This window comes from Pelodiscus sinensis, chromosome 4, assembly GCF_052426305.1.
Source record: "Pelodiscus sinensis isolate ZL-2025 chromosome 4, ASM5242630v1, whole genome shotgun sequence".
Lineage (NCBI taxonomy): Eukaryota > Metazoa > Chordata > Testudines > Trionychidae > Pelodiscus > Pelodiscus sinensis.
The window spans coordinates 63,387,539-63,410,648 of record NC_143055.1 but is presented as its reverse complement, the minus strand read 5'-3'; the positions used below and the strand labels follow the sequence as shown (position 1 = coordinate 63,410,648).

The 23,110-nt window shown below is 40.0% G+C and overlaps 1 protein-coding gene and 1 long non-coding RNA gene across 3 annotated transcripts in view; both read left to right on the top strand.

Annotated features, from left to right (window-relative positions):
• Positions 1-23,110, top strand: part of TENM3 (teneurin transmembrane protein 3) — a 2,279,325-nt gene that overhangs the window by 308,616 nt on the left and 1,947,599 nt on the right. The window lies entirely within an intron of this gene.
• LOC142829452 (uncharacterized) lies at positions 506-7,019 on the top strand. The gene is made up of 3 exons (XR_016349340.1): positions 506-753; positions 5,031-5,262; positions 5,713-7,019. It is a non-coding gene; the product is annotated as an uncharacterized LOC142829452 (long non-coding RNA).

Genomic DNA, 23,110 nt, shown 5'->3' with positions numbered 1-23,110 from the left:
TGTGTAGGGTAGCAGAATACAAATGTTGAGCCCTATTATCATTAATCTTAAGTAGAATTGAGGGAAACATCAGCATTAAATTAATAAAAATGGAGGATTATTCTATGTCTATTCTAATTCAAACTACCTACTCCGTGTCGCGTGTGGCCGCGGGCATGGAGTCCGCACTAATGGGGATTTAAAAATGGCGGCGCCTGGCAAGATGCAAATGAAACCCGGGATATTTAAATCCCGGGCTTCATTTGCAACTTCGAATGCCTACATTAGCCACCCTAGTTCGAACTAGGGTGGCAGTGTAGATATACCCAGAGAGAGAGAGAGAAAGAGAGAGAGAGAGTGCATCTGGCACCTGTATGCAGAATGACTGCAATTGAAGCTATTGTACATCATTAAGGCAGGCCCATGTGAAATGCAGAGATTATTTAAAATAATTTTGCCTGAAAAAAGGAACCTTGGAAAGCAGAAACTCCCCTCCCCCCCGCCCCTTCCAACTTGCTATGCAGTCTTATTGCTGTGATGTTGTCAGGATTCAGCAAGGTTGTTACTTGGATGAGAAATATTTCAAGAATAGCAAACAGCAGAATTATGATTCAAGCCCTGATGCAGCAAAGCAGTAAAGTCAATGAAATGTACGCACATGTTTACTTAAACTTCTTTGCAGAATTGGGATCTCAGTAGGTGGCACTCTTCCCTCAGAGTTACTGAAATCATGATGCGAGGAGACCCCATACTGATGAACATATTTCCTTTCAGGTGAGACTAATTCTAATTTTGGGGGCAGAAACTAAGCAAGTTTAAATTGTAAAGGACCCATATAAGTCACTAAAGCTATGACAACACACATCAGCTGAAGTTCTGCACTGATTGATAAAAAAATCTCACTTCCTGTATTTTTTTGTAATAAGTAGAAGCTTTAATTTTGGAACTTGGCCAAGTTCTAGTTTAGGTACAAATATTATGTCAGCCTAAGCAACTCCACTACATTTGAAAATGGAATATAACAGTCTTCTTTACTTCTTGTCCTAAACTCTTTTTAGTGATAGTGTGCTCTGTTAAAGCATTTTTCTTGAATGTGAAGCATTTCCATTTCTGTTGAATTGGTTCCCACCATAAGACTTCCATATGTCAATAGTTAAAGAACAGTGGTCCTATAGCACCTTTGGGTATGTCTACATAGCAGCATTATTTTGGGCTAACTGATGTTATTCTGAAATAAAAAAGACGTGTCTACACTATAAGTCTTTATTTCAAAATAATGTCAAGCTGGAGGACTTCTTACTCCAACTCCTGTAACCCTCATTTTATGAGGAGTAAGGGAAGTCAGAGGAAGAGTGTTTTTCCTTTGACTTCCTGCTGTGTTGACAGAACCTAAAGCTGACTTACGCTATTTCGAATTAAGCTACGTAATTGAGGTAGGGGAAGTTGCATACCTTCATTCGACTTCAGATCTGCTGTGTAGACATACCCCTAGGCATTTTTTGAGGAGTAAGGGTTATTTCGAAGGAAGGGTTTTATCTCAAAATAATCCTGCGGGCACCACGTTTGTTTTCTCGAAAGATGCTATTTCGGAAAAGTGGCAGTCCATGATTATGCAAATGAAGTGCAGGAAATTCAAATCTGCGCTTCATTTGCAATTTCGCTTGTCTGCATTTGCATTCCTCTCTCAGAAGATGAATGCAATGTAGACATACCTCTAGAGACTAACCAAAATATATGAATAGCGTCATGAATATTCATGGGTGCAACCCATGAAAGCTCAGGATACTATACATATATTGTGGTTAATCTCTAAGGGTATGTCTACACTACCCCGCTAGTTCGAACTAGCGGGGTAATGTATGCATACCGAACTTGCTAATGAAGCCCGGGATTTGAATTTCCCGGGATTCATTAGCATAAAGCCGGCGCCGCCATTTTTAAAAGCCGGCTAGTGCGAACCCCGTGCCGCGCGGCTACACGCGGCACAGGCTAGATAGTTCGAACTACGTAGCCAGGAGTACAGATAGTTCGGAATGGCTACGTAGTTCGAACTATCTAGCCCGTGCCGCGTGTAGCTGCACGGCACGGGGTTCACACTAGCCGGCTTTTAAAAATGGCGGCGCCGGCTTTATGCTAATGAATCCCGGGAAATTCAAATCCCGGGCTTCATTAGTAAGTTCGGTATGCATACATTACCCCGCTAGTTCGAACTAGTGGGGTAGTGTAGACATACCCTAAGGTACTATAAGACCACTGTTATTTTTTAATTTTTTTTAGTTACAAACTAACATAGCTACCCCTCTGAGGCTACATCTACACTTCAAGGTTTTTGTGCAAAAACCTGCAGAGCGTCCACACCTTAAGTACATTTTTTGCACAACTAAATTTAAAGTGAATCAACAGAACAAAGGGCTTTTTGTGGTATAAGTATACCTCTTTCTATGAGGAATAACTCCTTTTTACTCAAGAGCTCTTTCACAAAAAGGTATGCGTGGACAGGCAACAGCTTTTTTGGGCAAAAAACGGAAAGAGGAAAAAGCACAGGTACCCTGGTGGCCTTTCTGTGGATAGAAATCAGTGCTTTCTTTTGAGAAAGCATCCATACAGTCTGGACACTCTCTTGCAAAAAAGCGCATCGGTTTTTTGATTTGCTTTTGCAGTGTGGATGCTCTCCTGCACAAGAAGTTTTTGTGAAAGATCTCTTGTGTAAGAAGCCTGCAGTGTAGACATAGCCTGAGACTTTTAAACATTTCAAAAGTGTCTTTTGAGTAGACTTGTTGAGAAAGGATAAAAAAATTCTCACAAATGTTGCCCTCTTTTTATCAAAAAAATTATAAATTTGAAACTTTTCAAGTAGCTGTAGTTGTGAGCTTTTCTTATTTACTGGCAATAAGTTTTGGGGGAAATATTTTTATATTGTTTGTTTAAATTCTCATAGTTGCAGGGAAGTGGAGCAGAGTGGAGAATAATTCATGACAGTAGTTTTTCAGATTAAATAAGTGAAAGCTTTATAACTGTTAAAAGAAAAGATATCAATAACACATGTCAAAATATGCACAGTAACTATTCATAAATAAAATTCTAAAAAAACTCAAGTAGCTTTTTTTTAACTTTGGTATCTATAAATTTTGATTACTAATAATAGATTTTTTTTGTTGGTGTGTGTATAGTGAAATTGATATTTACTTACATAAATCTAATCCTTATGATCCTAATATTTTATGTTTGTAAAGGTCTTTGGCATACTTAAATGAAAGGAGTATTGACATTTTGAATAGATACAGAATGAAAATATATCTTTTTACTTTTTTTTTTCTTGACCTATTTCTCACCAATGGAAGCAACTAACTTACGAGAATAATTGTGCTGCTAGTTAACATTTACACACCCATTGCTTTAAAAGCTAAAAATTATTAACAGTTGCTGGGTTGCTTCTAGGAGCTTTCTAGATGCAACCCATTGCTTTAAAAGCTAAAAATTATTAACAGTTACTGGGTTGCTTCTAGGAGCTTTTAGAAAATACTTTGAGTGATAGTCAAAATGTGTCAGGTTTTTGGTCTGAAAGGTTAATATATATGTTGGATTTTTCTTCTCTTGTTTTAGTTATTAATCAAATAAAACAATATTGTGATATCATTCATACATCACTACTAGTTGTGCTCTACCTTAAAGTAAAACAGAAAATTAGTGGTTTATTTCATCCAAGATATTTTTCATCTTTTTATTTAACAATTATCAAGTTACATAAAAACAGTGTTTTGCGGGTTGGCTGCCTTATTTCCCTTTTATGCACAATTTATCACCACAAAGTAGTAGCTTAAACTATCTTTATTTTAGAAAGCATAACATGGATCAAAATAGAAGCATTTAGTGCATTGGCTTAATACTGAAATGTTGCTGCAGCACTTTCCAAGTCAGTAATTGCAACCTCTGTGTAAAGTATATGGCATTGTACTGATCCAGGGCTCATCACTCACATCTAGTCAACCAGTTGAATCTATTGACAGTGACTTTGAAATCTGCAGCAGGTTACAAGCATTAGAAAACTTCTGGTTTTCTTCTGGTTTCACACTTCTTGTTTACTAATTGGGTCATACATCTTTGCAGTCTTCTGGGATAGTATAGAGTATTTCCATTTAAAAGTGGTTTGTGAAACATCCATGTTTATTTAGTAAGATAGCTCTGTTAAAGTATTGTTAAATTATGTAGTTTAACATGTACACTGGAGATGACAACTCTGGCACTTCTGTTTAACATTTTAATGTAACATTACTGTTGAAAAAGTACAAGCAGTAATACATATTTTAAGAAGCACATATACAATTTATGGTTGAAATTATTTGGTATAAGCAAACCACCAAAGATAATTGTGTTGAATATTTTACAAATAAGATTTTTTTCCTCCAATTTTTTTAATCTTTGACTAATTTTCTGAATTCATAACATAGGTTGTTTAATTTTCTCATTCTGGGCATGTCTACACTAAGAACATATTTTGAAATAACTTATTTTCAAATAATAACTCCCAAAATAACTATTTTAAAATAATGTGACCTCACTCCAGGGAAGCCTTAAAATTAGTGCAAGGAAGGCTCCCTTAGGGTATATCTACACTGCACATTTATTTTGGAATAATTGATTCCAGAAGAGATTTTCCAAAATAGCTTATTAGAAATAGTGCATCTACACACAAAATATGCATTGAAATAGTGATTTGCTATTTCAAAATAGAGCGTCCACACTGACTGGATGCTGAATTGCATTTAAGGCCACCCAGAACCAGATCAGGCCAGTAGTTACATCGTGTGGCTGCTGCATGAGGCTATCTGAGACGCGTGCCTAAAGGCCCCCTTTTCTCTCTGTACAGCCATTTCTCAGGTTCTTCTGCCTGCTTGCCTATCTCTCTGAGGTACAGCAAAGCATTTGCACTGTGTGCTTTAGTTGCCCAGATTCTGGACACCACAGCACTCCCTGCTATGGAGCCAGAGCTGCCTCCAGGCAGTCTTCAGCTACTGTAGTTTGTGCTTTAAGTCATGCAGCACTTTCTGCAGCCTTCTTCCTAGGCTCTGCAGAAGGCCAACCCCTAGCTCTTCTGGGAGACCCTTCTCGATCTCTGTGGGCATTGCTCAGGCAGCTGGATCCTGCCCGCCTTCCCCAAGACACCGTGCACCACCACCTCTGGCATCCGGACAGACTGGTGGGACTGGATTGTAATGAAGCAGTGGGGAGACCAGCAATGGCTCCAGAACTTCAGAATGAGGAAGGACACATTTATGGAGCTCGGTGAGTGGCTCGCCCCTGCCCTCAAGTGATGGAACACTCATATGAGATTCACCATCCCCCTCCAGAAGCATGTCACCATCGCCCTCTGGAAGCTCTCCATTCCAGATAGCTATGGATCCATGGGGAACCAACTCAGCATGGGGAGGTCAACCATTGGGGCCCTGGTCATGCAGGTATGGCATTCTTGGGCTATTGTCCCAGGATGGGGGTAGACTGAAGGAATGGGCTTCCCTAGGGAAAGGGGGTGTGAGGGTGGGAGTGGTACAAGCCCCCTCCCCAGAAGGTTTTTTCAGTCCCACCCTCACAAAGCCCTGCCAGAGGTTGGAGTGATTGGGGGGGGGGGTGCTCCTGATGAATGGTGGGGGAAGGGGAACCAGGAGGGTGGATTGGAGGAACTTCTAGGGGCCCGGGCACCTCTGTGATTCTCTGTTTCTTTGTCTCCTTCTGCAGGTGCTCAGGACCATCAACACCATCCTGCTGTGTAGGGTCATCTACCTTGGAGACATGGATGCCATCATCACCAGGATTGCCAACATGGGCTTTCCCAGCTGCAGGGGACTATTGATGGCACCTTCATCCCCATCCAGGCCCCCTCATATACATAGAGGCTTAGCAGAATTGTTTAAGAACTTTTAAAATATCCAGCAGCATTCCTGGATTCCAGTTTTTTATATGTGCATTGTCTCATGGCCTGGATTCAGTAAGAATATTTAGGCACCGCTATTGGTAAATGAAGGGGAAACCACTTAAGGCCATGCAGTCTCCTTCCCTCATTTGCCCCCCTCCACCACCACCACCAAAAGAAGAGAAAGTTCTCAGAGGGATTTTGGGAAGACTGAAAGTGTTTGCCTTCATTAATCAGTGTAAGTTTTGTTGTAAAGGGTCCTTGTCTTCTTTCTCAACTTATTTTACTTATCATTGTCAAATCCACATGGAAAGAAAAGAATTACCAAATGAAATAATTGTACCATAGATGAAATTATCAATTATGGGTAAAATCCTGAAACAATTGAAGTCTGTTGCCAAAACTTCCATAGCCTTTAGTAGGACCAAAATTTCAGCCTACATGGTTTAAAAAAGAAGATAAAGAGCATAAATTTCAGTATTATAAAATGTTACATCCTTGTAGTGACATTCTTGGAGAAAAAATATGATAGCTTGTGGATGTGGAAGCATCCATGATAGCTTGTGGATGTGGGAGCATCCATTCTATTCTGAATTTCTTCTTCTTTCATGGCAGAACCTCTCTTTCAAGAGCTGTGATCTCTATGGGCTCCCTTCTGACAGCTGTACTAAATACTACATTCATGCTGTGCTTTCCATTTTATGGAAGAGAAATGCAGGTAATTTCTAGAAATTAGATGAAGAAGATACTCAAAGCTGCCAACAAGGAGAGGGAGGAGGCAGTTGCACAGGGGCTTAGCTATTTAAAGGAGACAGGGTCTCCTAGCCATCAATGTTACCTCAACAGCAACAATGGCTGGAGTTCTGGGCATTTCAACTCACCCCTACAGCTCCCAGCAGTGAGTACTCTGTGGTTCTAGTGCAGCTGAAGGCCTGGCTAGGGGGAGGCTAGCTTCCAGCCCCACCCCTTCCTCCTCAGGCCCTGCCCCCTTCTGGAGCCCAGAGTCCAGAAAAGTCTCTTGTCATCCCTAATGATACCACTGGTCTGCAGAAGCTCTTAGAAAGCATCAGAGCAGAGGGATGGCCAGGAAAGTCTCCTTCCCTTAATCTGTGGAAATCACCCTTTCCCAAGCTCTACTATTTGAGGTGAGTCAAGGTTTAGTGCCATTAATTACATTCATAGGTCTTTTCATGCTACTGTTAGTGAATGCTTCATTTGCTAGCCATATATTTTAATATATCTGAGTTCATAAATAACATAATAGATCTTACAGTGACTTCTATTAACCATTCATATAGAAAAAGAATATTACCATATTAACGTTCTGTTGTCTGTGAGGTCATACAAGGTACCTCTCAGGGATCTCACAAAACAGTGCAGTAGTTATAAAATATGCATTGAATGTGAAATTATTCAAATAATCTATGCAGACTTGTTTATCTTTTTACTCTTCAGTGGTTCTTTCTGTGAAATGATAACACAAATACTAAGATATAGGTAACATGCATTCATGCTTAGTCAATAAATATCAGCTACCAGTGTGAAATCTCTTCTGATAACGAAAAACAACAGAACAAAGAAGAAGTAGTTAGATTACAGGACAAGGAATCAGGTCTCCTGGATCCTATATCCAGACCTTCCCTGTCTTTCTTTGTGATATGAATATCTGTGTCTTAACCCACCTGCCACCTGGCTATAATGCTTATATATATATATCCAGGAGTTTTGTGAACTATAATAAATATCTTTAGAGAGTTTTGAGGTGCATGGAAGAAAGGTACTACATAAATATAAAATCTGAATCATAGAGCTTGAAGAGACCTCAGGAGGTTATCGAGTCCAGCTCCCTGCCCCAAGCAGGACCAATCCCAACTAAATCATCCCAGCCAGGGCTTTGAAACTTAAAAAAACTCTGTGGATGGAGATTCCACCACCTCCCTAGATAACCCATTCCAGTACTTCACCACCCTCCTCGAGAAATAGTTCTTCCTAATATCCAACCTAGACCTACCCACACTGTAACTTGAGACCATTGCTCCTTGGTCTCCCATCCATCACTACTGAGAACAGCCTCTCTCCATCCTCTGTGAAACATCCCTTCAGGAAGTTGAAGGCTCCTATCAAATCCCCCCTCACTCTTCTCTTCTGCAGACTAAATAAACCCAAATCTCTCCGCCTCTCCTCAAAGGTCATGTGTACCAGCCCCGTAATAATTTTGGTTGCCCTCCACTGAACCCTCTCCAATGCATCCATATCCTTTCTATACTGGGGGGCCCAGAACTGGACACAATACTCCAGATGTGGCCTCACCAGTACTGAATAAAGGGGAATAATCACTTCTCTAGATCTGCTCACAGTGGTCCTCCTAATGCAACCTAATATTCCATTTGCCTTCTTGGCTACAAGGGCACACTGTTGACTCATATCCAGCTTTTCATCTACTGCAATCCCCACTTTCTTTTTGGCTGAACTGCTACTTAGCCAGTCAGTCCCCATCCTGTAACAGTGCTTGGGATTCTTCCATGCCAAGTGCAGGACACTGCACTTGTCCTTGTTTAATTTCTTTTGACCCAATCCTCTAATCTTCCTAGGACACTCTCAACCCTATCCCTGCCCTCCATTTTATCTACCTCTCCCCCTATCTTAGTGTGATTTGCATACTTGCTAAGGGTGCAATCCATCCCCTCATTCAGGTCATTCATAAAGATGTTGAACAAAACTGTCCCTGAAACCAATCCTTGGGTCACTCCACTTGAAACTGACCGCCAACCTGACATCGAGCTGTTGATCACTAATCATTAGGCCTGACAATCTAGCCAGATTTCTATCTACCTTACAGTCCATTTATCCAATCCAGACTTCCTGAATTTGCTGGCAACAATATTGTGGTAGGCCATATCAAAAGATTTGCTAAAGTCAAGGTATATCACATCAACTGACTTCCCCATGTTGACAGAACCAGTTACCTCATCATAGAAGCTAATCAGATTGGTCAGGCATGACTTGCCCTTCATGAATCCATGTTGACTATTCCTGATCACTTTCCCCTCTTCCAAGTGCTTCCAAATGGATCCCTTGAGGATCCCCACCATGATTTTTCTGAGGACTGAGGTAAGGCTGAGTGGTCTGTAGTTCCCTGGATTATCCTTCTTCCTTTTTTTAAAGCTGGGCACTACATTTGCCTTTTTCTAATTATCCAGGATCTCTCCCGAGCTCCATGAGTTTTCACATCCCTTGCTAGCTGCAATTCCAATTGCTCTTTTGCCTTCCTGATAACTTCCCTGCGTTCTCAAGCAATATATTTATACTCCTCCCTAGTCATCTGTCCAAGTTTCCACTTCTTATAAGCTTCCTTTTTGTGTTTAATCTCACCATGATTTCCCCGGTAAGACAATTTGGTAACCGACCATATTTTCTTTTCTTACTGCAGATCGGGATGGTTTCTTCCTGTTCCTTTAATAATAGAATGCCTTCATTTTTGAGAAATGGCACTCAAAATTGATTAAATTGACTTGATACAAGTGATTTTTTTATATATTGGGCAATTAATTTTGCCTAGAGCAAGAATCAAACAATTTATATCCACTCTACTATGGTTTAGTCATTGATTGCAAAATGAGCTTCTCTTCCATTACAAATGTCACTTACAAAATATAAGGCAGTGTCATGAACCAGGAACCAATTAACCACTATAAATAAACATGTTGTAACTGCAAATTGTTGGGGATGCAGTTGACCTTTGTCAACCTCAAGAGAGAAACTTGAGGTCAGAAGTCTGGGTCCTGATGGTCCATACACATCTGATATTGCTTATCTTATCATACTCTATATATTTTTTATGGTCTCTGATATTGTGATATGCTTTCTATGCTCATTAGAAATTCTTAGTGAAAGTGAACAGCTTGGTAAAATGAAGTGTTTTCTCTATTATTTATTTTTTTTATAACTAAGATTTTTCACATTTGTTAGTCAGTGTATTATACCAAAGACTACCTCATTGGTTAACATTGTGAGAAATTGTAGTGGTCAATTGCAGAAGAACTTTGTACATGCTAGTTTGGGGTGGTGAGGCCTGCATTCTTTCCCTCCTTTCCCTTTTCCCTATATATGATGAGCCAGAAGCAAGTCTTTGGAAACATATGCCACTTAAGATAAGCATTGTTGCCAGTATAGCAAGAACAAGTATAAGATAATGGTAAATGGCAAGAACTCATAAGCAATTCTGTTTACCGTAACGTACTGATCACGTAAACAGGGCCAAAGAACAAGAAGATCCAGATCAGAACCAGATCGATAACTAACAGCTAAGCCCTACATCAGCACTAATGAATAAACTCTGGAAATTTCCAAATTGCCAAACAAGGCAGGAAAACTGTATTTAAGGCTGCCTCAGAGCCTAGCAAATCAGACTTCACCAATGGGCTTTGGGTACTGGCACCTCAGAAGCTGAGACAACCTCCCACTTCATCCGCAGCCTACCCATGGTCCCAGGCTTGCAGGAAGGAACAAAAGATATGCCGCTTCTTTGTTATATTGTTCTTCCATTTATGGGGCACAGCTGTTAGCTGTCAAGAAATAAACTACTTGTGTTTGATAGATACCTGTGTAGCGTCCTTCGTTCTTTGAGAGCCCAGTGTCAGACCTGAGACTTAATCTTGCCGACTACAGTAATAATAACATTAATACCTTTTTGTGTTTAATTAATATCTTTTGTGTTTATGGACTTATTTAATAGACCTTTTTTCAATGAAGTAATTGAGAATGGTTTTATCTTAGTGTGGTTTATTTTCTAGGGTATTTATATTTTAATGAAAAAGAAGTTACTAATTTCTAAACCTAGTTGAAAAATTACAAGCTTTACATATTTGACAGATTAAAAAAAGCTTTTTGCAAACCTTTTCATAAAAATGATTCTTTCATGCAATAATTAATATGGATGTTTATATTTTCCTCTAAGAAATATGTGAAGGGAGAGAAAATGGCATTATTAATATGATTAATAATATTTAAATCCCCCGCGGATTTCCCTATTCTGACTTACCTGCTTTGCATGACTATTCCGTTTTATGGGGCCATTTTAGACGTAGCCTAAATGTTTTAATATCAGAACAATTCCATGAAATTTCAGAGTTATTACATTTGTTGTAAGTGGTTTTGCTGTTTGGATGTAATTTATAGTTTTTGAAACTGAGTTGGGTTGATCTTTATGATTGGTCATGTAATTCAGCTGGTATTGGTTCTTTTGTTTCTCTTATTATCTGAAATATTCATGCTGTAGGATAGTTTCTAAGGATTATTTTTCAGTAATACCTATGGCCTGTATTATGCAAGAGATCAGAAGAGATGAAAACAATGGTCCCTTCTGGTCTTAAAATCTATTAACCTTCAGTAGACTAAAGAATAGAAGCCATTTTGTGTCATTTTCTCAAAGGGAGAAATTTCATTTGCTTTGCTATAATTTTTCATAGGTAGTAAAAAAATAATACCAATAGTAGCAGCAGGGGGGAAATCAGGGCTGCTCACAACTACAGATAGGAAGGAAGGCTATTTAACTAACTGCCCAGAAGGCATCTAGTCTATGAAGGAGGCAGTGTCACTACTTGGAAGCCTCCTTGAAGGTAGTTGATCTGGTGTTAAAGGGCTCACTAGGGAAGTGCCGTCTGTCAGGTGAAGAAAGGCCACATGTTACACCCACTATGTTCCTCCCTGCATTATAGCTATAACTAATTAGTTGATTTCAAATGGACTCAGAAGTTGAGGAACAGGTAGGAAAACAGGGTATGATTGCAAAAAATGAAATATAAAACATTTGAAAATATGCAGGAAATTTATATTGTACATAATATAATTTTATCCTGCTGTAATGATTTGAAACATTCACAATGGAAAAAAACATACATAAAGAATGAAACAGAATGTGTGAGAGCTTAAAATGCTTGCACAGAGATTAATATCCACTACAGATACAAATAAAGCTTTCTCTGGTTCACAGAGTAATATAAGCATCAGTACAAAGCCAAACCAACAGATGTATATGAATTGCAGGGTGAAAGGTGTTAACAAAAAGATTAATATTCCAAGAAAACTAGAGACTGAGGAAGGATTGTACCTATATGAGCTTTAATGTGGATTTTGTTAGTTAACACTTTTCATCTATCAGAGAAAAATTAAATCCCACATAATCACAAAAGCCTTTTTTTATGAATAGTAATAACATGGAATTTGAATCTTTTCCATTTCTTTGAATAGAACTGCCAAGTTTTAAACCAGTGTTTAAAACATTCTGATATCTGTTCATGCTGGCCAGACAGATGGCTCCTTTATTCTTGTATATTATAGTGGTGGTAACAATACAACAATCCTGGTTTTGGTTTTCCTCCCAACATGACCTATACTCAAAAATCAGCTGTCGTGTTGTAGCCTTTGACTTTTTATATTTCTGAGAATATTCTTGAGAAAGTGTTTGAACTTGCAGTATAAACCTTCATGGAATTTGTAAAATCCTTTAATAAAGTATCTAATGTCACATAGGTAATTCATTTTGGATTTTAGGTACAATTTTTCTGTTCCTGTGTTTAATACATAAAATAGAAGGGAATTGAGGTGAAACTCCTGGCCCCTTTTGAAGTCGGAGCTAAAATGCTCATTGATTTCAGCAGGGACAAAGTTTCACTCCAGTTTTCCAGTTCTATATCAGATTTAACCAAAATTTCACCAGAATGGCTGCTCCCAGAAGAGTTTGATCAATTGACAGTGAAATCCTGTGAGACCAGCACATGCCATTTAGCATCACTAAATTTGAATTGCATTGGAATACTATCTGCTTTCTTTCTTTCTAGATTACAGCCTATAAGCCAGTGAATGCATTCCCAGAGTCATCTGAGAAGTACTTTAGAAGCCCTGAACTGATAATTCTGGAGATGTCAGTATAAAATCTACTCTATGTGTTATATGTTGGAGGAAATCCCTCAGGGTATGTTACACTTGCACCCTAGTTCGAACTAGGGATGCAAATGTAGGCATTCAAAATAGTCAATGAAGTGGGGATTTAAATATCTCATGCTTCATTAGCATGATCTCACCGGCGCATTACCTAATCAACAGCTGTTTTTAAAGTGAAAGTGCTCACCGGGACGTGTTAGTTCAAACCAGACCCCTTGGTTCAAATTAACATTACTCCTCATTTTTTGAGCAGATATCAGCCATGAACTCCAAAGGGGACTCTTGATCCATGGTGATGGATTCAGAGTGTGGCCAGAACACAAGTATTATAAAAAACACGACAATCAGAATATAGATAAACTTGAAAAAGATTAAAGAACATGACAACTCATGGAAGTAGAATATTAAGGCACTCATGCAAACTTAATTGTCCTGAACTGATGCCAGCACCTAATCTTCCCATCTTTATTCTTGTACTATTTAGGTTCTTATATGGAAAATTCCTTCTCAGGTGATGCATGCAGAAGTGATCTTTTATCTTGTGACTTGTCTTATTTATCAAGTACTTTTTCTTACAGGTTGTTATTTTGTTATAGTACACACACACACACCCACCCCCCCACACACACACATGCATCATAGCTAGCTGTTGGCTCATTGCTACATTGGCTATTTCTCACCCAACCCAAGAACTAGGCTGTATGCAAAACTTTCTTTTTGTGAGGGAATATTGTCTTTTACTTTTATACAAGGTTAGTAATTATTTATTATCACAATTTTACAAGAGATACACTGAGATACAGAACACTAAAGTGACTTATCCATGATTTCAGTGTCACAGTTCCAGTCCCAGGATAATGTTAGTGGATTTAAATGTGTCTTTAAAAAAACTATATGACAAAATGAAGAATTTAGACAAGGAAGAAAAGGAGCACTCACGAATCTTTTAACTCAATAATATTTCATACTCTGGTAATCTGAAATCAAATGTACTGTCTATTTCTCCTGTATTATTTTCATGAGAGCCAAGAATTTTATCATGTTTATTACAAAAAAGAGTGCCAGAGAGTCTTTTTATAATGTATTTCATGGTGTATAAGAACTTGAGTGTATTATTCTTTAGATTAGACCTATTAACCCAAATACATATCACAAAATTGTCTTGATATAACTGTAGACCTTGTGTAAATATTTTAAAGCATGTGGGGAGAAAAACACCTCAGTAGCCCAACAGTATGGCTACTGAGGAACTACACAAAAATGAGGAGGTTAGTTAAATAGAAATTAAAAGGTACAGTGACAAGTAAAATCTCTGCAAGCTGCATGGAAACTTTTCAAAGACACCATAATAGATGCCCAATTTAAATGTACAGTAGACTTCTGATAATCCGGCACCCTTGGGACCCAGGTGGTGCCGGATTATCAGAAATGCCGGACTATCAGGAGGTACTCTGGCAGGGGCGGGTCTCGTCGGAGGGGAAGCGGGGGAGGAGGCGGAGGTGTGCCAAACCCTCCCTCCTGCTGCAGGGAGGCAGAGCCTGCGAGCGGTGGAAGAGGAGAGGTGGTGTCAGGCAGGCAGCTGCATTCAGGACGTTCTGGTCAGTTACAGTTACTGCGTGTCGGCTGTGAATCCAGCCGGAGTGACTGTAACTGACCAGAATGCGGCTAACGTCCTGAATGTGGCTGCTTTGGCACACCCTGTCCCCCTCCTGCTCCCCCTCCCCCTCTCTTCCACCAACCACTACCTTCCCCTGCCCCCCCCCCCCCGGCAGTAGAGAGGAAAGTTACATTAACTGCGTGTCGGCTGTGGATCCAGCCGCCGTTAATCAATTACTCTAACAAGTTGAAGCAGCTGCCGGAGCACTTCTGGGTTGCAGTTGGTGCCGGACCATCAGGCGTACCAGACCACTAGATGCCTTACCACCGGAGTTTTACTGTATATCCCAAATGTAAAAACAGTCAGGGTACATCTATACTTGCTCCCTAGTTCGAGCTAGGAATGCAAATGTAGCCGACCGAAATTGCTAATGAAGCAGGGATTTAAATATCCTGCACTTCATTAGCATAATCTCGCCCATGCGTTATTCCACTCAACAGCTGATTCAAACCAGGAAGTGCGCTCCGGGACGCATTAGTTCGAATTAAACCCCTTGGTTCGAACTAATGTTACTACAAAAAATGAGGAGTCTTTTTGATACATTGGGCCACAGGGCAACTGCCCTGTCTGCGGAGGCACATTCATGGTGAATCCTGAGGACACATCCCTGCTCTTGAAGAAATAACACAAGCTATTAAGAAAACAGAGAACAATAAGGCATCAGGGCCAGATTATGTCTACAAGTTTGAAGATGAAGAACTGGTAAACAAGTTTCACAAACTTCATATCTTTATACCTTGTATATGGAGAAAGCCCCAGAAGACTTGTGAAATGCAGACACTGTTACGGTCTATAAGGAAGGAGACAAGCTGGATTGTGTAAATTATTGAGGCATTGCCTTGTCATCATTAGCAGGGAAAATTCTTACTCATATCCTCTTAAACTGATTACTTCCACTTGCTGAGGAAATAGTCCTAGAATCTCAATGCAGTTTTATACCATCCATTGGAACAATTAACATGATCTTTGTTAGCTTACAAATCCAGGAAAAGTTTTGGGAGCAGAACCAGGACCTATACGTGGCCTTCATCAATTTGACAAAGAACTTTGAATGTATCTATCATGAAGCCCTGTGAATGGTGCTGGCCAGATTTGACTGTCCTGTTAAATTTATTCAGGACCTAAGACTTTTTCATGATCAGATGACTGCCATGGTTTTCTCTAATGGGCTTGAGATAGAACTTTTCATCATCAAAACTGGGGTGAAGTAAGGATGCATTATTGCCTCAACTCTGTTTTCCATCTATCAACACCCCAAGGAAGTTGACATCCAATACAGAATGGATGGACTGCTCTTTAATCTTTGACATTAACAATCAAAGTCCAAAGTCTTCAGGACATCAATTACTGATTTTCAGTTTGCTTATGACTGTCATCCTCATGCACACTGAGAATGACCTTCTGTACGTATTGGATTTCCTCACATAACCTTACCAAAAGCGGCAGACTTTTACTGGACAGTGAAAAACTGAAGTGCTCTATCAGTCTGCTTCTGGCCTTCCACATGACCCACCACAAATCACCATTGAGGTCAGAGTTTGGAGACTGCTGAGCACTTTTGCTGCCTCAGTTGTCTATTATCTCAAATCACAAAAATTGACTGTGAAAGTTCTTCCTTTGGGAAATTGTTCCAGTGCGTTTTCATGTCCTCTGGCAGAACAGCAAGATCCAGATCTGCAAGACAATTGTTCCTACAGTCCTTTATTGATACAAAACCTAGGTGACCGATGGACAGTAGTGCAAGAGTCTGAAGCAGTACCACCCATGATTGATGCTTCTGAAAGATCCTCTGTGTCAAGTGGCAAGATTTCTGCACTATTGCAAGTATCCTCATTGAAGCCAGTGTCAGCAGTAATCATCCTCAGGCACTAACTTTGCTGGGCTGGACATTGTGTGGATACCAGACTTTTGCCTCCCAAAACGAGTTGTCTACTCTAAGCTCATCCATGGTCAGAGATCCCATTGTAAACAGAGAAAAGCTACACAGATACACTGAAAGCATATTAAGAAAGCTGATGTGCAAATCACAATCTGGAAGGAGCAAGCCACCATCTCACCCCAGTGGCATCATATCCTCCATCAAGCAGTGGGCTGCTTCAAGGAGACGTTCCCAAAGCTGAAGAGAGAGAGAGAGAGAGAGAGAGAGAGAGAGAGAGAGAAGAAAGAAAAAAGACAGAACTTTCTCCCAGTGGGCTAGGTGGCCTGCCACAAAATGTCTGTATCTGATATAGTTTCTAATCAGAATGATTCAATCTATGGTGTATAATTTTTAAGATTAACAATAGCACTACTATCTTTATGATTTTTGTAGCAAAATGAGAAATGTGACCCAATATTATATAATCTTTTTGGACAGTTCTGAATAGTAGTCTTGGTTACTTGTCTGTATAGAATCTGCATACTCTGGAATATTTGTTACTATTCCCACAAAAATAATGGCAGGTTTTTGTCTAGGTGCCTGATAGCCTGAAAGCAGAAATCTGAGGAAATGTTCAGAATCTATGCTAACTCCTTATGTATGAGCTGGTATAATCAATATACCTTACTGGAGTCAATGATGCTACAGTAATATATACTAGCTGATTATCTGGTTCTATACATTTGTATTAAAGTAGTGATTAGTAATGGGCTGTTTATGCACTGAAACAAAGCTGAGCTGTGTATTCAACTTACAAACTGTTTTTATCCATACTTTTAAAATGACTGAACAGGTTTCAAGTGTATCACAACAGCACAATAGAATTTTAAATTACAGGGCAGGTTGTGAAAAGCCAGGAATATGCAAAACATCATGCTAGTTTCTCATATCAGCTGTTTCCCTTTTCCTGACCTTTTCCCTACCAGCAAAATAACTACTGGGATATTGGAGCACCAAAGTTTTCATGTTGCCAAAGGGCATATGATTCTAAAATCAGATCAGACCTTGTGGCCCCCAGTTAGGTTGGCCATGAATCCCAAATTTGGTGAGACAGTCCCAAAATGAAAAGTTCAAGGCCTGATCCAAGGCAGAATGAGTTTGGAACAGCATTTGTCCCAAATTCTTTGTTGCACCACCCTGTGCCTTACTAAGTGTAAGGGGACTGTTACCCCTTACTAAAACTCTGTGGGAGTTTTTGGTTTGCCAGCTCACAGTATCTGAAGGGGAAGAGTTCATGAGACTGACTGACCCCAGAGACAATGGAAAGCAGCCAACACTCCGGCTCAGCCTGATTGACAGGTTGGACAGGCCAGTGAGGAAGGGGAGAGGCCAGGCCCCGTCCTCCCTGTGAGCTGGGATTGTTCTGGCTCTCTCTCTGAACAGACAAGCTGTGTTCAGAAGAGGTCCTGCAAAGACAGAGAGCTGAAATAGGAGTACAAGCTGTGTGAAGAAGTCCTGCAAAAACAGGGAGCTGAGAGACAGCCCTAGCAAAGCAAGCTGTGTGCTGAGGGGCAGTTTTTGCAGCAGCTGAGCTTGACACACACAGTTTAAGAGCGCAGACCCTGTGTTGAGCAGCAGACTGGCAGTGCTCAGAGCCAAAAGGAACAGAGAAGCAACACAAGGAGCTGGAACTGGCCAAGCAGCACAGCCTGCAGCTGGATGTGGTGAGCACCTGGGACCAGCAAAGTGTGGGGAAAGGCTCTGGACTGGGAGAGGGGTCTGGCCACTTCGAGCTTCAGACTGTGTGGTCACTACCAGAGCTAGAGTGTCCAGCCTGTAGCCCCCCTGCAGCATATCCAGGGCCTCTAAGAAAGAGAGTGTGGACTGTCCTTATACTCTGCAGGCTGCTGTTTTGATGTCCCTGTGCTACAGAGCCGGGCTGTGTGTTCTCATTTAACCATTCTCATTTTGTCTTATTCTTTTCTCTTTAATCAGTTGTTGTTTAATAAATTGTATTTGCTTTGAACCTTATGAAGTGATCACTGGGCCAAGAAGGCCTGCAGTGTAAAGAGAGCACCTCGGAGTGGGGACACCCTAACTCCTGCCCCTAGTGACTACAAGGTCAGGGATTAAGCCCCAGGAAACCTGGGCCCTGCCTTGTTGGGGTTTCAAGGGCTCTGCTACTCCGGAGAGTGGAGGGGGAGACCTCAGGATCAGGGAGCCGTGGGGTAAAGGAAGTGGGAGCGGGGACTCAGATCCTTTCGCTGGTTCATTTCACCGGGGTGTATAGAAGCCAGGAAAATTCCCCACAATAGCGGGACCATTCCCCCGCTTACATAAGGCTTATGAGCAGCACCAGGCTCTTCCCAGTTGGGCTGTAGTCCCTCATGACATGAGGTCCCACCCTCTGCTCCTGCTCCTACCGCCTTCCCCCAAGGTTAGAAGCCCAAAGCTGGGCAATAGTAAGAGCCACAAAGGAGTATGGGACATTGTAGAGAGCCCTAGACCCTCCAGATGTCCTGGGGAGTGTCCCTCACAGCAACCCAGGCTCCCTGGGGGCCTCTCACAGTGGCTCGCTCTGGCTTCTGGTTAGGGGCAGTCCTTGGGTAGGAGAAGGCCTTGGAGTCAGAGAAGGAGGAGTAGCAGATGTGTCCTCATGGGAAGAGAAAGGAAAGAGGTATGGTCCCAGGGGAAGAGACAGGATAGGCAGAACCGCATAGGGGGTGAGAATCTTGCATATGTTTTGTTTTTGCCTTTGAAAAGGTGATATCCTACCCTCAGTACAGATACTAGTCATCCTTTTTACCTTTTCACAGATAGATTTGTTGTGAAGGTCCTTATAGAAAGCCAACCAATGATTAGTAGAAAATAACATATCTCTGGTTATGTGGAGTTGAAAAAACATAACAAAAACCCTTTGATCTCTTCTGCTCTTCTCCATGCTTCCCATTCTCTGGTGTGCAAAACTGAAATTCTGAAAATAACTGAAGTTGAAATCTGTTCATTGAAGAAGAAATGAAGTGAATGATTTACAGGTATAAAATATGCAGTGAATTGGAAGACATATGATGAAAGATAGAAACTTCAAACTGAAGTATCTCATAAAATTGCCTAATATTCCACACTCATAAGGCAAAAACATGCAAGACACTTCCACTTTTCCTGGAGGCTCAGGGGATGTGGCTAATAGGAATAAGTGGCCAAAGGTGGTGATTCAGAATGAAGTTTAATTAAAATCTAGTAAATACAAGAATGTGCTAACATTTTATATTTATCTTTCAATTGTGATAGCAGTAATTTCACTATACTAACACATTTTTACAGATTTCTCCCTTATTTACCATGAGATCAAAAGTCAGTGATTGAAAAGAAATTTACTTCAGGCTCAGAGAAGCTTCTTTTGAAACAGTGCAATAATATATCTCTTTCCCAAGAATAGGAGCTCCTCAGGAATTTAAACATGATGAACACTTTGTATTTTAGCAGTAGAGTAGCTGCATTTCAAGACAGTAAGTAATATTAAATCTTAAATATTTAAAATAAATGCTTTAAATGTTAACAGTGAAAAAAGCTAACAGACAATGAGCGATTTTAAATATTAAGTACATTCTTTCTGGACACTTGGTGTGAAGTATTAAAGATCTTTAGTTCAGTCCAGTACTTGAAAATATTACCTATGTTATCAGATATATATTTATGAAAAACTATTCAAGTTTCCCTGGTTAATCAGACTATTTGGGCTTCCTAATGTGAAGGAAGATAGGAACTGACTTATTGAATCAGACTCATGGACCATTTACTCTAGTGTCATCTGTCTGACAGTACTGAGTACTGGATCTATTAGAGGTAGGTTTGAAAACCCTCAATTTTAATATGTGTTTTAATCTGTCTGTCCCTCCAACATGTTTCAGCCTTGATCTGAAGAGGCAGTGCACTCATCATATCTGTTTGTTTATAAGTTATGCCAAGAGTAAAAAAAGGTGGAGATTTAATTATACTGCCTTTTCATCACAACCCAAAAGTCTGCCCAATTTTAAACATCCTTTAATTGTCCTTTTCAGATAATTATTTTTTGAAAGTTCTTGTTTCAAAAAGAACTTAAAGTTAACAATGTCCTTGAATATTATGCTTAATATGGGCCTTTGGGGGTTATTAGCCATCTAGTTAAAGATCAGAAAAATTATCATGTGAGTGAAGAGACTATTTGATTGGACAAATAGCAAATATTCAACCATTGGCTGACAGCAAATGATTTGACAGCAGTACAAAAGTTGAAAAGGGTTAACATAAACTGTTCACCAACTGACTTTGAATAACAAGTGCATTTATGAATATTAAATATTTCATGCAATTCATGAACAGAAAAATTATTAATGTCAATTTTTGTTGTTGTGAATTGACATTCTGCACTAGTTCTGATGCACCTTTTTTAGAAAAAACTGTTTATCATTTTGGAAAAGGAAAGTATTTCTTCTGTAAACAGAATTAACACCAGACTCCAGCTCTCCATAGTTAAAGGAATGTTTGCTAGCTTTTCTGTTGTGGTGTCTTGTTCTAGATTCTAGATTCAGGTACATTTATATTTCATTTGACTTTCACTTGCTTATTTTGGCAGATTGAAAAATGTTGCCAGTAGCAAAGAGTTTCATTAAGAAATACCTGGATGCTACCAGCTGATAATCATAAATAACAGGAGCCATATAATTCTGACCTTATCAGGCAACTCTGGACATATGTCTTCCCACCAATTGTACTTGCTACTTTTAATCTGATATATTTGATATTAATGTTTATGATATCTACTGGAAAGGGGCAAAAATGTCTTTGAAATAGTTAACATCAGAGAAAAAAATAAAAGCATGTTTAAACTAGATACCAAATATTTAGATGTTAGCAAGATCATGCAGTGTATCAATTACCATCTCATTTGTTATGCTTAAACATTTTACAAGCTATTGATATCCTTTTTCTCTAGCAGCAAATCCTAATGTTCATGTTAGAAACGTAGTCATTGAGATGGAGGGATTCAGTTACAGTACAAGGAAATGGACTGAGCACAGCTCTTTAAGGAGACTGAAAACCATGTTAGAAGTAGAAACAACTTGTATATGAGGTGTACACTTACAATGGTGTTCTTTTAGAATCAGTTTTTTACTTTACTTGAAAATTTTGGAATTTTAATAATAGAAACCATTACCACAGGTGGGACTTTAAAAATATTTTAAAACAAGCAATAACAATGCAATGTGTATCCTTACATTTTATAAGTGCTTGTGTTAAACATACTGCAACCAAAGCAAACTGCAAATTCTAATTTTTGACTGATCTGTTTTGTGGGGAAAATAAATATCCAACCAATAAAATCCAACCAAATAAATATCCAACCATAGCATTGGTTTACACTGCTATGCAGGCTGCCTGATACGGATTTCTGTGTCACAAGGGCAGGTCACTGGTCTAAGCTGCATAGGAGTCATGATTAAAAAGTGTATACTTTACTCTCGTCCCCAGGTGTTGCCCAACAGCTCCCCTTTATGGCTAAATGCAAGAAGGGTTTTCTGAGCTGTAGTTTACTTTTCTTTCTTAATGGTGATGGGTTTTGTTCTCTTGAGTACTTGAGCTGCACTTATAGAGGAGGGTGGGTAGAATGTAATTTAATCTCTGGTGGAATTTCATTGATTTCAACCGTGTTTGATGAGGAACGAAGGCCTTGCCCACTGATGTAGAGGCCTTAATATGCTCTATATCAATTGAGCATAGGCATTGCCTAGTGGGGTTTCACCATTCCCAGCAAGTTAAACATAGGCACAAGTCAGTGGAACTATGTAAGACCCACTTCCCTCCACCAAAATGCACTATAATCTGAGGTGGAGTGGGAAAGTAGGTGCAGAGCCCAGAGTCAGGATGCTTGGGCCATTTAAATAGAGAACTTCTATTCTGGACAGTGGTAGGCAGATTCCCCTTTGCATCTCCTTGGAGATATTTATTGTACAATATTTATTCTCTCTCCAAAAGTTTAAAATTCTATACAAGTCACATACATATTAAACATTTAAACATGCACTTAACTAAAATGTTCATATATGAATATTTAAATGCTTAAATATAATAATCAAAAGCATTTTCAGGATTGAGGCCTTGGATTCCTAGCACACATTGTTGTGTAGCTAAACAAAATACCCTTTGCTCCTTCTTCAGCCCTGCAATAACATTGTCCATTTTTTATTGTTGTTGTTTTTAAATAAGTTGGGCTATGTCTACATTACAGTGTTATTTTGAAATAACTTGTCTACACACAAAATGCATTTTGAAATAGCATTTTGCTATTTTGAAATAGTGCGTCCACACTGAGCGGACTCTGACTCACATTTAAGGCCGGTCAGAACCAGTTCCAGCAGGGCACCAGGTCAGGACTTACTGTGTGGGGCTGCTGCCTGAGGCAGCCTGATGTCTGTGCTTAAAGGTACCCGCACCCCAGACAGCCAGTTCTCAGATTTCCCTGCTTGCTTGTCTACCTCAATGAGAGACAGCAAAGCATTTTGTTTCTGCGTGCTCTGGTTATCCTCATTCAGGACACCACAGCACTCTGCAACGTGGAGCCAAAGCTGCCCCGGGCACTCTGGTGCTTCTCTTGGACACATTGCTGTGATCCTGGCTGCACTTCCTGCAGGCTGAGATCTGGGAGGTCCATCGGGGGGCTGTCAGTATCCAGGAGACCCTGTGGGAGTGCTTCCATCCTGAGGAGCAATAAGAGCCACCCTGGTCT